This window comes from Marmota flaviventris, chromosome X, assembly GCF_047511675.1.
Source record: "Marmota flaviventris isolate mMarFla1 chromosome X, mMarFla1.hap1, whole genome shotgun sequence".
Taxonomy (NCBI): Eukaryota; Metazoa; Chordata; class Mammalia; order Rodentia; family Sciuridae; genus Marmota; species Marmota flaviventris.
In genome coordinates this window covers 662,839-671,355 of record NC_092518.1, presented here as the reverse complement: position 1 = coordinate 671,355, position 8,517 = coordinate 662,839, and positions in this window count along the sequence as shown.

Here is an 8,517-nt window from a genome sequence, read left to right as displayed (position 1 = left end):
AAGTGACCGTCCCCGGGGGTCGGGAATCCAGTGTGTGTGGCTCTGCTTCCTGTCCCCCAGCTCCTCACAGCTGCCAGGGAGCCGTCAGAGCACCGTGGCCGTTTGGGCATCTCAGGCCTCCGCAAGAGGCCAGTTCATGGCTGTTGAAATGGGACTGGGCGCTAAGGGTCAGCCTGCAGAGTGACCAGCCCTGCACAGACAGAGTCAAATAAAGAAAAAAGAGACCGGAGCTACCAGCACCTTTATCATTTGCTCTGGGCAAGAAGCAAAAAAATAAAATAAAAATACAAGAGCCGGGTGCCTTACAACCCAGACACCCCTGGCGTCCTATAAATAGCCACTTCACCTAGTATTTCTGCGGCGTGTGCTACGGAGCCGGCGGGCGGGCGGCTGCGGAGTTATTGACATTGTGCTCTCTCCTCCTGGCTGCAGCCCCGGCACATCCTCCAGCTCCGAGCCCAAACCGGAGGCCGGGAGCTGCGAGGTTACGTAACGTGTTCGGGATCCCAGAGGTCCAGGGCCGTCCTCGGTGGGTGTGGACCCTCGGACCCCAGCAAGAGCAAAGTCCGGGGTGTCTGGCGTGCACTGGGGGAGAAACTATCAGCTGCAGGTTGCATCCTGCAGAAAAGAGATGCTGAGTGGTCAGTGCTTTTGAGTCCCCTTGAGGGTAAAGAGCGTCCCCAAAGCTATCAGCTGCAGGTTGCGTCCTGCAGACAGAAAAGAGATGCTGAGTGGTCAGTGCTTGGAGTCCCCTTGAGGGTAAAGAGCGTCCCTAAAGCCCCCTTCAGAAGTGGTCACAACCCCCCCCCCCCCACCAAGAGAACTATCTGAGCCTCCACTCGGCTGAGGGCAGCCTCCCGGGTCCCCTGAGGTGCCTCTCCAAATCTAGAGAACCAAACAAGGGACTTTTCTTTTATTATTATTATTATTATTATTATTATTATTATTATTATTATTATTATTATGCAAAGGTAAACATGGTGCAATTGTAGATAAATGGCGCGTGGCGGGAAACAGCTACGTGGGAAAAACCCGACTCCTGTGTCCGGAGCTCCATTCGGCTCCCCGAAACCGGGCCAGGCCTGCGCTTCTGTCTGTCTGTCTGTCACGATGCGTCTTGCCCATCGCCTGTCTGTCCAGGCCCCATTCCCACAGATGCCGGACTTCACACTCGCCCAGTTTTGCACAAGCATCTGAAAAACCAGATGCAGGCGCGTGTGCGTAAAGATGAGACGGAGTTGCGAGATGTTGGGGGGGGGGGTTGGTCCCCGAGGTGCAGCTGCGTCTGGAGACCTGGGGGATAGATGTGAATGGGGACCTGCCCCAGGACTGGGCTGGACTCAGGGTGCCAGGTGGAGGAGGCGCAGGAAGCCGGCTGGCAGGAAGGGGCGCCTGCGCCGTGCGCGCCTTTACGCACGTCTCCAAGGCCGGCGCCCAGGCTGGGGGCTCCCCCGGAGCCTCCGTGCACAGATGTGGCGCGGAGAAGCCTTCTAAATCCGGCCTGCCTTTTGAGCTGGAGGGAGGAATCCCATTTCTAAAAAGATCTGGTCTCCACCAGTTATTTTTACTCCCCTCTCCACCCCCCGCAGACTTGGTCTGGCAGCGGGCACTGTGTCCATTCAAAGAGGACGACGTGCCAGCCAAAGCACGGGGGACCTCGTGGCCGTGCTCGAATCAGCGAGGCCCAGCGGGGAGGGAAGCTGAGCCCAGCGGCCTCTGTGGCCTTCCGGGGCGGGCCTCCACCCCCGGCCTCTGCCCGTGGCCAAGAATGGAAACTACCTTCCAAGCCGTGGTCCGTCCACGCAGCCGGGGATTTTGGAAAGACCTAAGCTTCCTCTGGAGCCAAGTCTGGGCACTAACTTTAGAAACCAATTTAATAAGTGTAGCTTTTAGCTCAAAATAGCGTGAACATGAGGTGAGGTCGAGGCTGGCCCTGGGAGGCAGGTCCCAAAGAGCTGAGAGAAGAGAATCGGGAGCAGGGAGGTGGGGGGGGGGGGCAGATGCAATGTGTTTTTTGCAGACTGATCTCCTCAGCAGCATTGTTTAGGACTTGTGCATTTATTAGGCACCTGCTGTACACCCCCTGTCCCCAAAATGGTAGAAGCAATTAAGTGCAAAGTGGTGCAGATAATACGCTTCCCGCAAAGACGCTTACAAAGAGACTTGTCCCCCAGGAACGTCTCCGGGCTGTAAAAAAACCACTGATAAATACCCAAATGCACGCAGGAGATTAACCAGTCATGAAACAGGTCACAGAATCAATAAGCCGGCCCCGGGGGCCTCCGCTCAATGCTTGTTGGCAAAGCGCAGATTTGTGGCCACCCGATTCTGGCAGGGAGTCATCTGGGCAGGGAGCAAGATTTGTGTGTTGCTGGTGTGTGGACTGTCACCCTGACCCCTGGGTTATTTTTTTCTATTTTCTTTTTCCCTAGTTCAGTTCTTTGCACCAACATATGGGTAGCTTTGCAGTAGAACTGACTGCAATCAAACATTGGCTTTTTTTTTCTCCTATTTTTAAATTATTATTATTATTGGTAGCAGGGATTGAGCCCAGGGGTGCTTCACCCCTTGAGCCACATCCCCCCAGCCCTTTTTATTTTTATTTATTTTTTTTACCAAGTGACAGGGTCTTGGTAAGTTGCTCAGAGTCTCGCTAAGTTGCCGAGGCCGGCCTCCAACTTGCGATCCTCCTGCTTCAGCCTCGGTGGGGCGACCGGGCGTCCGCCACCGAGTCCGACTGTTGTTATAATTTTATTGCTTTTGTGTTTTCCTCCGGGAAGGATGGGAAGGGCTCTGGATGCACATGTTCACGCTTGGTGTAGACGAACACCTCAGTTTAAAGGAATGCACAGCGGGGTGTCCACTCTGCCAATTTGCAATCCTCTCGGTTTCCCGTTATTTCTAGGGTGCAGACCGAGGAGGAGGGGCTCCCTTTCCCCGCAGGCGTTATATTTAGCAGATAATTATTCTTCCACCGGAATTAAAAACGTCCCCCAGGTCCGTGCTGCCACGCCTCGGGTTTTATTTAGTCTAAAGACAGGCTACTTCCCGTCGGAACCGGGTGACCTGTTTCGGGGCCTCCATTTCCCTGGTCCTCTGTGGCTTCCCTGGTGGAGGGGACTTGGCTGGGCTGGCTTCAGCCATTCCGAGCTCTGATGCCACCAGATCCACGGGTGAGACAGATGTGGCCTCCCCTGCACCCCAAACTGCTCCATCTGGGTGCACGCTGGCCAGTCCCACCCGGTGACATTTCTGTGTCCCCTCCCCGTGGGTCCCCGTGATTGCAAATTTGAACGCTTGGTTCCAAATGGAAAGCCAAGCAATCGCTGTAAGTGGAAGGCAGACGGGTCGTGTGAATGAGCTTTTCAGTCTTGCTTTTCAGGAAAGGTCTGGGTCAGCTGGACTTCACGGGTCCTGATGCAAAACTGCCCTGGATAGGTAGGTTTTTGGGGGGTACCAGGGGTGGAACCCCGGGGTGCTTAACCACTGAGCCACATCCCGAGCCCTTTTTAATTTTTTATTTAGAGACAGGGTCTCGCTGAGTCGCTCAGGGTTAAGTTGTTGAAGCTGGCCTCCAACTTGCGATCCTCCTGCCTCAGCCTCCCCAGCCACTGGGATGACAGGCGTGAGCCACTGCGCCCGGCTTCTGGCTTTGGCATATGTTATCAAGGGAGAAAAGGAGTGGGTGCACCTCGGGGACTCTCGGCAGGAGGGCCTCGTCCCCGCAGGAATGACAGCTCCGATTTGGACATGGTGCGGTCGAGGTCATGAGACCTCAGGAACCAGCCCTGCTGCCAAAGGATCATTGGAAGAGGCGGGGCCCGGCGTCTGGCCGTCCCCTTGAAGCACCGGGTGGACACTGTGTGGATCCTGCAGAGGGGTCCCTGTTGGTCTCTCCAACGCAGTCTCCGAACGCAGCTCAGCCCCGGAATTCCGTCACGTCTCCCAGGCTCCCAGGAACGAGGACCTTCCCTGGGACATGGGGCTGGTAGACCAAGTTCTAGATTCCGCTAATGACACGGCTTTGGGTGCGATGGCAGATCCCAAATCGCAGCCCGTGAGGAGTCAGCTCTTGGCCCCAAAGGTTTAGGGGACCCAGACAGACGGGGAGGGGGAGATTCAGACCCAATGGCAAAAACAAAATGGCGCCTGGGACAAGGTCTTTTGGAGGAGAGAAGTGGTGGGTGTCCCCTCCTGTCTCAAGGGGACTCAAGGATCTGAGCGTCACGGGGCAGCCAGGGAGAGCGGTGACTGGCGGGTGCATGGCAACTCGACGGAACTGGCCATCTGGCACCTCGGAAGGGTGACCCCGTAGGGGACAGAACTACCACCCTTTCAAGGACATCCAAGGACGTCCAAGTAGCTTCGAGGGTTGTTTGGTGCAGAGGTCTGCTAGGACCAGTGGTATCTTCTTTCCTGGGACCAAGAGATGGATCCAACCCAAGATGGACCAGGGAGCCCAGAGGCACTTGTAGCACGAGGGCCACCAACCTCGAGTGACAACCAGGCTCCGGTTCCATGGGGTGACGGGGGGTCCTGCATGCTTAATGTCACTGAAATTGAGTTCAGATAAACTCAGGGAGGCCCATGTGGCCGGTGGCCGCCATATTGGATGGCGCCAGTGGAATTCTGATGGGCCCCTGTTTGCTTCCTTCAGGGTCTTAGTGGGTGGAGCCGTTGGAACACAGAACGTCTCACAGACGGGGGGCATCAACAATGGACACTTACTGTCCCCCGGTCTTGGAGGGTGGAGGTCCCAGGGCCAGGCGTGGGCAGTGCGGGCTCCTCCCGCGGGCTCTCTCCTGGGTTTGCCCAAGGTCGTCCGTCGGTCTGCGCGTCTGTGTCCCCAGCCCCTCTTCTCCCAGCCTCGGGCCACTCTGCTGACCTCATGGACAGCATCATCCCTCTAAGGACCCCGTCTCCAAGGACAGTCACATCCCGGGTCCTGGGAGTTAGGGTCAGAATCTGGGGGGTGGGGGACCGAGTCCAGCCCTGAACTGTCACTCAAGCTCCTCTCTGTGGTTCTAGGAAAGTGGGGTCAGCGGGGACAGGGCAAGGTTATGGGTCCCCGTGGTCATTCTGATCCCTGCCCCGAGACCCAGCCCCAGCCTCCGCAGCACGGTCCTCACTGCCTCCTGGGAGACGGGCTCCTCCGGCCGACGGGCCGCAGCTCACCTGGCCATTTAACCCGGGGCTGCTGGACCACTGGACTGCACTCCCGGCCTTTTTATTGTGAACTTTGGAGACAGGGCCTTGCTAGGTTGCCCAGGCTGGCCTCCAACGTGCGATCCTCCTGCCTCAGCCTCCTGAGTTGCTGGGATGACAGGTGTGCACCACCGTGCTGGTCCCCTCACACAAAAAGCTTTTCTTTTTGCTGTTTAAATGTACTCCTCTGCCCCAGTCCTGAAGGACATGTCCCTCGTCTCCACAGCATGTCCTCCGTCTTCCTCCTCAACCATCCATTTGTTCCCAAGACGTGGCCCAAATCATTCCCAGTGGACGAACGTTCCCACACCCCCCAGGGACATCCGAGTGCATGACTGACGGGTCCATCTCTTTGGTGAACATTATCTCTCGGGCTGACCCGAGGATGGTGGGATCCAAAATTCCCTCCACGCTCGGCTGAGGGTCTCCAAAGGCTTCGCTGAGTCTAGGAGACCGTGTGGAGCTCCTCGTGTTCCGCCATATGCAAAAATGGCCGCCGATGGGAAAATGTGGCTCAGGTGCATCTGCTCGACTTTCTTCCCCATTTCAACCCAAACTCTGCACTTTTCTCTTCATGTCCCAACATCCCAGGTGACATAGAGTCCCTTGACTCTGGGTGGTTGGTGGCAGTTTCAATGACCTTGAGAGTTCCGAGAAGGACATAACCAGGATTCTCTGGAATGGCGTCCACTGGGCTTGGTCTGGTGTGTTTTTCTTGCCGGTGGATGGGGGTGGCTGGTTTCGTGGAGGAGACCAGTTGTGACCCCATTGGTGGTCTGCAGGACGCGCTATGTCATTCCATTATGTCACCGTTGGCGCTGGCCTTGGTCCACGGCTGAAGGAATGTGGGTCACGTGGAATAGCTCCATAAAGTACGTGGAATCTGGGTCTGAGACGTGTCTTGCCCCCTTCATTTATTTATTCGTCAATAATTAGATGGACATTTATGTCACATTTTGAGTCACTCCTCCATATTCCTTTACTGTTGGGTGAAATTGCTCCACCTTTGGTCACTGGGAACGCCTTCATATTGGTTTCTTAGACATTCTTCTTTGGGGCGGATGGATTTGAGCATTTGTCCAGTTTCTGGTCCTACGAGATGGCTCAGGGACACCCTCGTCCTAGAAGTGACAAAAATGTGTCCTCACCATGACGATCAACTTTTGAGGACCCATATATATATATTACATTCACAATTTCAGAGAACTCCGCCCAATTCCGCTCCCTTGGCTTGGGGTCCGTGTTGAGGCAGAACATCATGGCGGATCACTTGGTGTGGCAAAGGCGCTCGGCTTCTTACGTCCAGGAAACAGAAAAGAAGAAGAGCCTGTGGTCCCAGTAGCCCCTTTAAGAACAATCCCTAAAGACCTAACTTCCTCCCATCAGGCTCCACCTCCTTGAGCCCTCACCACCTGCCACAGGCCACCATGGAGGCCAAGTCTTGAGCACATGGCCTCCTGGGGACACTCCAGGTCCAAACTGTAGGTGTCAGGGCTTCCCTGGGGGGGTCCTCGTCCCTAGTGTCCAACACGGTAACAGGAAACAAGAATTGGCTTTTCAGTAGCGGGAAGGAGGCGCGTCTCCATGGTCCACCATTAATCCCCCGTCTCTGATTCCTGTTTTTCTTCCCTCTGTTCTGTCTGTCACCTAGGGTGTCTGATGTGACAGAGGGCACAGGTGACGGTGGTGACCTCTACCAAATCGCACGGCAGGCAGGAGCCGGGAAGTCGTGAGACCAGCCCTGGAGGACCAGCCCGCGGCGGGCACCATCTCAGCACCCGAGGCTCGTGCCCGGCCCGGGTCACCACGCCGCCCGTCTCCGGGGACCGCCAGCCGGCCAGCATGCCAGTCCAGCCGCACCGGGGCGCGGGGTGGGTGACCGTCCATGAGGATTAAGGCCATCTCCCCGCCACTCATCTTGGCAAGCCATCTCCAGGCAATCAGGAGCCTTGGGCACTGTCACCTCCGGGGCCATCTTGGTGTCCGTAGCGTCCATCTGTCCCCGTGGTCCCCTCCAGCCACCCCCGCCCAGCTGCCTGCCTGGCGCTCCCCGTCTGAGGTCTCCATGGCTGTCCCCTGGTCCATAGTTGCAATACACGGGGTCCCATGCCCTCGGGGCCCCTGGGGGACGTGCTGACTTTCTCCTGTCACCTGTCCCTGGGGAGGGGGGACCATCAGCTGCCCACGAATCGCCATCGTTAGGGTGCGTGTCCCTGGGTCCCGACCGCGATCCTCAGGCTCAGCCCGCGACCCGCGCGCTCCCGGCTTCCTCCTGTGTCCACGCGGCCACCAGCTCCGGGGACATCGCCTGGGGACTCGCTGCCACGTCACCCCGATATTGTCACCTAGTCGGTTGCAGAGGAGAGATGGCGCCTGGGAAGGAGGGGACCCCGGGCGAGACCCGGGTGGGACCGTCTGCCCGGGGCCACCGGAGAGTCCCAGGAAGTGCCCAGAGCAGACCCAGCCGGGGTGACGTGGGGACTCCAGAGCACGCGTGCGTCACGTTGGACGGCGGAGGCCCAGAGGCAGGGACGCAGGTGGCCCCGGGAGTGTCCCCGGCGCCGACGGGACGCCGGCCCCTCCTCCTCCCGTCCGTGTGTCCCCCGTGAGCCTTTTCTACATCCAAAGCTGCCATTTGTGGAGTCTCGTAGGTGTGACGTGTGGCCCTCCGTGTCATCTCTCCATCGCTTCCGCCTCCTCGTGCGGAGAGAGGCCCTCGGACGAGGCTGAGGCGTCCCAACACCCATGGCTGCTCCAGAAAATAAAATATTTTTGAAACCGCGCTGGGTCTCCCTGTGACACCGAACCGCCACCCGCCCACCTGATGGTCACCTGAGCCCCAGAGCCACACTGAGGTCACTTTCCTAAATGCCACCTGCCCTCCCTGCACCTCAGGAGAATTCAGGCCAGCTCCTAAGTCCCCCCATTAGGCCTCTGTTTCTTGCTGTGACTGTCACAAAACGCTTGAGGTTGGGTAATGCACAAAAAGGTTCATCGAGTCCTGGTTCTGGACGTCCCCGGGTCCTGGAAGCTGGTCAGGGCCAGCGAGGGCGGGCTTCAGCGTGGCTCTGGGAGGGACGGAGCCAAAGCTGTCACCTACTTATTAACCGACAGAAAGAAACCACGGCCAATGCCTGGCCACTCCGCGGTGTCCACTGGGTCACGTGCCACGAGATGACTTGGTGCTTGAACAGGTGGACGGGGACAGGTTCTGGGGCTTCATGAACTTGGTTGGGAGGTGACACACAGTTGTTCGGGGCTCATCCAAGGGAACAGGGGACAATGGCCGAGAAGTATTGGCCTTGGTGCTGT